The sequence below is a fragment of the Megalobrama amblycephala genome, linkage group LG7, assembly GCF_018812025.1.
Source record: "Megalobrama amblycephala isolate DHTTF-2021 linkage group LG7, ASM1881202v1, whole genome shotgun sequence".
Taxonomy (NCBI): Eukaryota; Metazoa; Chordata; class Actinopteri; order Cypriniformes; family Xenocyprididae; genus Megalobrama; species Megalobrama amblycephala.
This window is the reverse complement of record NC_063050.1, coordinates 41,341,497-41,349,912: the sequence shown is the minus strand read 5'-3', so window position 1 is coordinate 41,349,912 and position 8,416 is coordinate 41,341,497.

The window sequence follows — 8,416 nt, the reverse complement described above, 5'->3', positions numbered from 1 at the left end:
GAGAGATGGTGGAAAACTCTCCCGAAGAGCAAGATCCTTCCCCTCCAGGTTGCCCGTCTCAGTGCCGTGTTTTGCACTTGCGTTTACCACCGGGCTTAGCGGAGACGGGCTGGGCACCACGCCCGCGACCGGCACCCTGCTGTCTGGCTGGTGTAGGCTGCTGCTTTGCCGTCTTAGCAGGGGCGGAGGACGATGCAGGCGGGCGCCCTCGGCGACGAGCGGGCTGAGGCTGAGCCACGGGCGGCTGGGTGGAGGCAGCAGCGGACCGCCGTGGCATGACGTGACTGATAGCCTCAGCCTGCTTCTGTGCAGCGGAGAACTGTTGGGCGAAGCTCTCCACCGCGTCGCCGAATAGGCCGACCGGGGACACGGGGGAATTTAGGAACCGCTGCTTGTCGGCATCCCGCATGTCCGCGAGGGTCAGCCAGAGGTGGCGCTGCTGGACTACCAAGGTAGACATCGCGTGACCAACAGCGCGTGCTGTCACCTTCGTTGCCCGGAGGGCAAGGTCAGTGGCAGCGCGCAGCTCCCCCAGCAGCTGTTGGTCAGGACCTTCCTGGGGCATCTCCGACAGCGCCTTTGCCTGGTGAACCTGCAAGAGGGCCATCGCGTGCAGGGCGGAGGCAGCCTGCCCACAGGAACTGTAAGCTTTCTCAGTCAGACCGGCTGAGAACTTACAGGCCCGGGACGGGAGACGCGGCTCACCACGCCAGTGGCTGTTGGACACAACTGCATCGCAACAGACCGCTCGACTGGCGGGATCCTCGCGTACCCCCTGGCTACCCCGCCGTCCAGGGAGGTGAAGGCGGACGGGGGGCCAGGCCTGGTACGGGCACTATACGGTGTCTGCCAAGACCTGGTCACCTCATCATGCACCTCCGGGAAGAAAGGCATTGGGGCGGGACGCTGAGGCTGCCCAGCGCGACCCCCCCCCAAGTACCAATCATCCAGCCGAGATGGGCCGGGACAGGGTGGAGGGTTCCACTCGAGCCCGACGCACAAGGCTGCCCGAGAGAGCACAGCCGAGAGTTCGGGATCCGACTCGGCCACCGCTACCGTCCCGGAGGGCGGCAGCGCGTCCGGATCTTCCTCCCCCGAATTCTCAAACTCGCCTTCCGACGCAGCGACCGACATCTGATCCTCCGCCGGCGCACCAAAGGTAACGGCTGGACAGTCCGAAGAGGGCCCAGCGGAAACCAACGGGCGAAAGATGGGTTGCAGTGCTGGCGAGGGGGCAGGGGCCCGAGGAGCGTTTCCGCTCGGCGGGGGAGCCCTGACCGTTATCCTCAGGCCGCCTTCCCTATACAGCGCCGTACCGTCCTTCCGGTTCCCAGGGCCGGAAAAAACGGTCGTACGCGGCATAGGAGAGGGGACTCCCGCTTCCTGAGACTTCAGGAAGGAGAGCCTCGACCTCAGCACCGCGATGGTCATGTTCCCGCAATGGGAACATGAACCATCCACAAAAGCTGCCTCAGCGTGCTGAACGCCCAAACACGAGATGCAGCGATTGTGCCCATCAGCAGGGACCAGGGAACGACCGCACCCAGTAACGCACAGACGAAATGACATACTGTCAGGGTTCGTCTGTAAAGCTCTTTTAGAAGGGGAAGTCAACTCACTCGTGCTGAAGCACCCAGGGAGCGACGCGATGTGTCAGGTACACCACTCCCTGACACACCGAGGAACCGGCCCAAATCGCTCACACACACACTCTTTGTGTTGCTGTGAAAACAGCAGTTTTAGAGCTTATAGCTCAGCTCCTCGGACACTCGCGACCTCGCTGAACGTGCCCTCTTCACCAGCACTGAAGCTCGCTGTAACCCTCTTCTTGAGGCAATGTTTTAGTACAAAAAACAAATGAAGAAAGGAGTCTTCAAACAGGACACCAGTGAATGGCTCCGAAGCGAAAGACAGAGTGCGATTGCATCTGCTTCCTATTTATATACACCTGTCGGGGGCGGTGCGCATTATGCAAATATCGCACGCCAATTCCATTGGCTTGTTTTAGTTTACACGAAGATGATAGGGCTCTCTAAGCGATATCCCAATTCGTCGGTCACTACTGACGTACGTCGAACGTGACCGACTGAAAGGGAACTACAATATTGATAATATTGGTGACATCAACAATGCTAAAACAACTCTGGTTTAACAATATTTATATGTGTAATGTAATTCTGCTGCTTTAAGAAAATAAGACATATTTTTCCTGATTAAAAATTAAATCTGAAGTCCCTAAAGCCCAGCGTTTACCTGATTGATCAGCTAGCATTTCTTATAGCATGTCCTGTAATTGCCTCTCTAATAGCACTTACTCAAAAATAAAAACTGTTGGTTATTTAACCTTTGTGGTAGATATTGTATGTCATGAGCTGTAATAACACACTCTTCTGTTGTAGAAGATTAAGTGTAGTCAATCTCGGTTTTGGAAAGTGTTTCAACCGACAGTAACTTATACGCTTTAATTAGAACAACTAATCAGCTGAAATCACAGAGCCTTGATTATTTAATTACACTACCTTGTATGCAGATAGATTACACATAGCTTCGGTTTCCACTATCTGCAGCTTTTACTCTTTAATGATGGACTACAAAAGCAGATTAAAGCCTGTAGGTAAAAATCATTTAGTGTGGAAGTCAGGATTTTTTTTTTTTTTTAAACAAAAAAATGTTTCTCATACGAAAATAAAAACAGCAATGCATGCAACAGTTTAATCTCATGATTTTTTTTAATGAGGTGGATATTAAAAACATGCTCATTCATCGGCTCTCTGGTTTTGCAGCAGAGCAAGGCTGATCTATTTTTAGCTGTCTGGTGCTGGATTTTGCGGCACGTGAGAATCCTCCACCCCCATCCCCCAAAGCCATAGATAACAAGGTGGAAAATAGGGAATGTCACCAGTGACAGGGCCATGTTTCCTATGATTGTATGAATGTTTTAAAAATGTCTTTGTACTAAAACACAGCAATTACAAAAGCTCCACACTTTCTCATCTAACCTGGAATTAACCGTGAGGCTCTATAGATCTGTCAAAGTCAAAATCTGAATATATTTGGGAGAAAATATTTTCTTCCTCAATTTGCTAAGAAAATATGTTTTTGTAATAAAAAAGGTTTGAAATCAAATTTGAAATCAAAATTCGGTCCATTGAAGGGGTTGTTTTGTAACGCCAGGCGACGTCTTTTTTCGATGTCTTCCGCACGTCTATGTTGACGTCCGTGGGGATCAACAGGGCTATTTATAGTCCAAATGTGGTTGTTTGTGGACGTCTTTTCAATATCAAATTTAGACTTATTTTGGACATGTTTTCTGTGCCAGTTAATTTTCCTGGAGCTTTGTTTGGCTCAACAGCTAGTTTCAACAGGAAATGCATCTCCAGTTATCACCTGCTGCTGAGACAACCAAATGGAGTTTTTGCAAAATGATCTGGAATGGTATGCCACCTTCTGAAATGGGACTAGATCATTTTGCAAAAACTCCATTTGATTGTCTCAGCAGCAGGTGATAAATGGAGATGCATACGAAGGTGTAATGCATTTCCTGTTGAAACTAGCTGTTGAGCCAAACAAAGCTACAGGGAAATTAACTGGCACAGAAAACATGTCCTTCACCCTCTGGAAACATGGGACTACATACAACACTACAGTTATACAAATACAAATAAATCACAATTCAATATCACCATTTTCATCTTTATTCTAAAATAAATGCAGCAATGCAGACTGAAAAGCTGTGCCGTCATTTTGCAATGGTTGAATACTCGCGCAAAATGCCTGTCGTGTTGCCTCGGCCAATCAGAGTGGCATTTACTGGTTGGGTTATGATGATGTGCTGCCTCGACCAATCAGAGTGATGTTGACTGTTTTTTGTCTCTTTGGTTGAAACCCAAAGCCCTTGATAGAGAGTTGTCCTCGTCTGTCCTTTAGCTGCTGTTGGTTCTTTTCAAATTAGAAATAATGAGGATAGGCCTAATATATGCTACCATGAAATTATTTTCTGAACTATAATTTCCCACAAATTGCATTTCCAAATAAATAAATAGATACATGCAAAAATACATGTATGCATAAAAAAATAACTTGATTAGGCTACTTTAAATAAACCAGTTAAAGAAAAACAGGAAAATGTAAAAAAAAAAAAAACATGGCCTGAATAAATAAATAGGCATTCACATAATAAATCGTGTTTGTTTATAAATAATCTGTATTTGATGAGTTCAGATGCAAAGGCCTCTAAGTGCCATCTGAAATTCTTCTAGAATGATCATTTTTATAAACCCTGTATAGTTAAGTACTTTCATTTAAATGACAATTAATAGGTAATTTGCATTGCCATTTAAGTGAAATTATTGAACTTATATATACAAGCTTGATAAAAATGATCATTCTAGAAGAAAATTTCAGATGGCACTTAGAGGTTTTTGCATCTGAACTCTTCATGTATTAATCATGTTGATACACTGTAAAAAATGACCGTGATTTTAACAGTAAAAGACTGTAAAAATGCTGCCGTGAAAAACTGTCAATTGGTTGACAGAAAGTTTCCGTACTTTATACGGTGAATAACTGTAATAGATCTAACGGTACATTTAATGTAATTTTACGGTAAAATACCATTAAATTCACAGTTTTTGGAAGTGAAAAATAACAATTCATTGTAAAATTTACAGTGAAAAAACGTAAATTGACATTCCCACAATTCCCTGCATGACACTTCACATTTGATATATTTTCGTTGAAATAACTCTGTTTCTTCTTAGCTTTTCTAATTTTTTTCTAATCAGTTATGTACATTAGGGTTTTATGTTACATCTAATGTTGTTAAATTAATGTTTATTGCATTTTTAAAATTTCATGCATGTTACCATGATGGTGTTTAGTGTGTGTGTGAATGACACTGTGTGCACCTTCTATATATTAGTATTGTCCTCATCAGCTTGTGGAAAATCTGCTTGTGATGAACTTTGATTCATCATGTGACTCTCATCACCACTGTGTTTGGTGACTGTCAGTGTATTATAAAGGTACAAAACAGATATTAGTACTTCATTAGGTTGGTAAATTAACATTATATCAGTTAATGAAATACGTTATTTTACCGTAAATTTAACAGAATTTTTTTTTTTTTTTACGTTGCTACTGTATTTTTTACGGTAAAGTTCTGGTAACCACAGCTGCCGGTTTTTTACCGTAAATTTTACTGGGATTTTTTTTACAGTGTAGGCCCTATAAAACAAATATTACATATTAATCATGTAAATTTCCTGCACCTGTTATAGACGTCCAAATGACAGCCAAAAAAATTACCCAGTTCAAAGGTCAAATGTTGAACGTCAAGATGATGTCCGAGTTGGGTCATGGTTGGACGTCCAAATAGTGGACCTAGTTTGGACGTTGAATAGATGTTCAGAAATGGTCATGGACCGACTGACCTAATATAGACATGATCTGCATGATCTATCCGACGTCCAATGTTTAGTGGGTTATGGAATGTGCTTCCTCAGTTTTCCATTTGAAAATTTAAAAATTTTAAATGATCATATTTTTTTTTATCAAAATAATTTGTTAGGTGTGACATTTAGCCAGACCATTTGAGGGAAATTTGGCCACACTTAAATTACTTAAACTGTTACTTGAATAGAGTTTGTTTTGTTTTCCATGTTAACATGTTACTTACAATGAAAGTGCAAAAATCAAATCATTACCCTGAAAAGCTTTTGACCCCACATAAGTTTTCATCCGTACATTCTGCAACCTGAAAGAAAAAAAAGAAGAAGAAGAAAAAGGAAAAAAAATAAGCTGTAAGGGGTCTCATTTTCAGCGAACACCTCTTCTACACTCTCTTGAGACAGAATTAGTGTATTTTAGATGAGTTGGACCTTTGATTTCTAACTTTAATGTCTTGTTCTTTCATTGGATCTAATGCCGTGAATGGTATTATTATATCAGCAGTTCTTCTGAATAATACAGAATGTTGCATTGTATTTCACAAGCCGTAATACCAAGATGATTTAAAAAGCTATTAAAAAACAAATAGCTCCATTCACCTTTAGCATTTCCCTTAGCGTAGTGACTTGATGCGATTTGAAATGAGAAGACTCGACTCTGTTGCACAGCCATGTCGTCACTTTGACGCAGTCTGCATGTCAGTCAAATGACTACCATCAAAGCATTTCAAGCAGAGACTACATTATAGTCAAGGATGGAGAGATAACTTTAATAAGAGATATGGCAGAAAGGGAGACGGCATGTGTTGGCAGGCAAAATATGTGAATTTGCAGGTGCCAAATCTCCTTTAATCTGACAACTGAAATTGAAATACTTTAATTTCAGTGCACACACATACTTTAAACTAGTTGCTATCAGCTTTGTGATTGAACTGTGATTGATCAATTATAGAGATCACCCTAAATAATACAGATGCCTGTTCAGAAATGCACATATATTGACACACTACTGGAACTCGCATTCGAATGGGATTATAAATAAATCTCTGCCCTAATTCAAAAATACAGCCCAGGTTTGATGGGGAAAAAGATATTTTGTTACTTGTATGTTTCTAAGTGAATTGTGCAAAAAGCTTGTTCAGTTTTATCCAAAACAGATGAACGTGAATCATTATCCCTTAGCAGGTCTCTTTTGAATGGAATGGATTATCGATCACAGGTTAATCGATAATCTGTCCCTGAAATCATAATTTGTATGAAAAGAAATAAAAGTTGTTATTCTCCCACATTTCTTTTGGAAACTATAGTGTATTGTTTGTATAGGTATGTTTTTGAGTTTTGCAAAAATGTAGGTAGTCACATTTTTCCAATGAGCCTAGACTTTTTTGCTTATGTGTGTCTCAGATTTGTTCTGTTTTTCATATGGGTGTGAACAGCACTAATCTCATGTTATCAGATCTTTTCAATTCTGATTTGGGACATTTATATGTGGTCCTAAATCGCACATTGGTCTGATGTTTGCAATGCGACCTCAGTCCAAACAGTCATATCGAAATTTGTCCAATTTTATGTCATTCTAGATCGACATTTGTCACAATTCTGTGCTGACGTGAGTCACTCCAAAGATTTTACATACCAGTAGTTCTTTGGTCACTCAGTTAAAGGATTAGTTCACTTTCAAATAAAATTTTCCTGATAATTTACTCACCCCATGTCATCCAAGATGTCCATGTCCTTCTTTCTTCAATCGAAAAGAAATGAAAGTTTTTGATGAAAACATTCCAGGATTATTCTCCTTATAGTGGACTTCAGTGGCCTCCAAAAGGTAGTCAGTGGAGGGACAGTGAGGTGTTAGAACTCGGTTAATGTGATTTCACCATCCTTGATGATTCTGGAACAACATTCCAATCAACCAATCACATTTGAGGGATAGTTTTTTAGTTAATGTCAAGTTTAGGTTTACAACAAGGGGCTTCTACACAATTCTTATTCACCTTTCATTTTCTTCTGAATTTAGGGATAAATTATGGGTAGGGTTAGGTTTAGGGGTATCAACAATATGTTGATGCAGAAACATGTCTTAGCAAAATCACAGCGACTGATAGAACTCGTAAGTATTATGGTATATAATAGCAAGCAAAACTTTAGGGGTCGTATCATAAATGTTTAAAAATGTTGCTCTCTTTCTCCTCATCCTCATCTTTGTCCTCTTTATCACCTGCACACAAATTCGTTGGCTTCTGCATCACATCGCCTTATAAATAAACGTGTAAACACTATCTTCAGAGCACGTATCAAACTGCCAAAGTCACGCCCCCCAGTGGTGAACCATTGAAATTTTGAAACACTTATGACATAACGAAGTCTCGTTTAATGAAATCACGTGACTTTGGCAGTTTGATACATGCTCCGAACCACTGATTCTAAACAAAAGATTCGTAAAGCTTCGAAGCTTCATGAAGCAGTGTTTTGAAATCGCCCATCACTAGATATTGTTGAATAAAGTAGTTATTTTGTTTTTTGGTGTGCAAAAAGTATTCTGGTCACTTTATAACATTAAGGTTAAAACCACTTTAGTCACAGGAACTGTTTTATAGAGATTGTCCTCCAAAAAAAAAAAAAAAACTGGGCCTATAGGTCGTTTTTCAAGCACCTTATTATGACCTAGCACCGTTTGAAAGTCATGCACCCTCTAGCGGGCGTAAAAATAATGACAGTGTCATGTTACGTCTGTCGTCATGAAATGACGTATGATTGTCATTACCAATCAAAATGCGTGTTCATTTAAATGCAATGTGTGGACTTTTTACACCATTTCTCCTATTTCCATTTAGCAAAACTCATTTTTTTATTAATGACTACACCCACCCCCATCCCTAAACCTATAACCTCTGCCAACTGAGCTACGCGAAACCTGAAAAATGACGCAGATAAAAGGGAACAATGCATTAAAATGAAAGTGTCCTGTT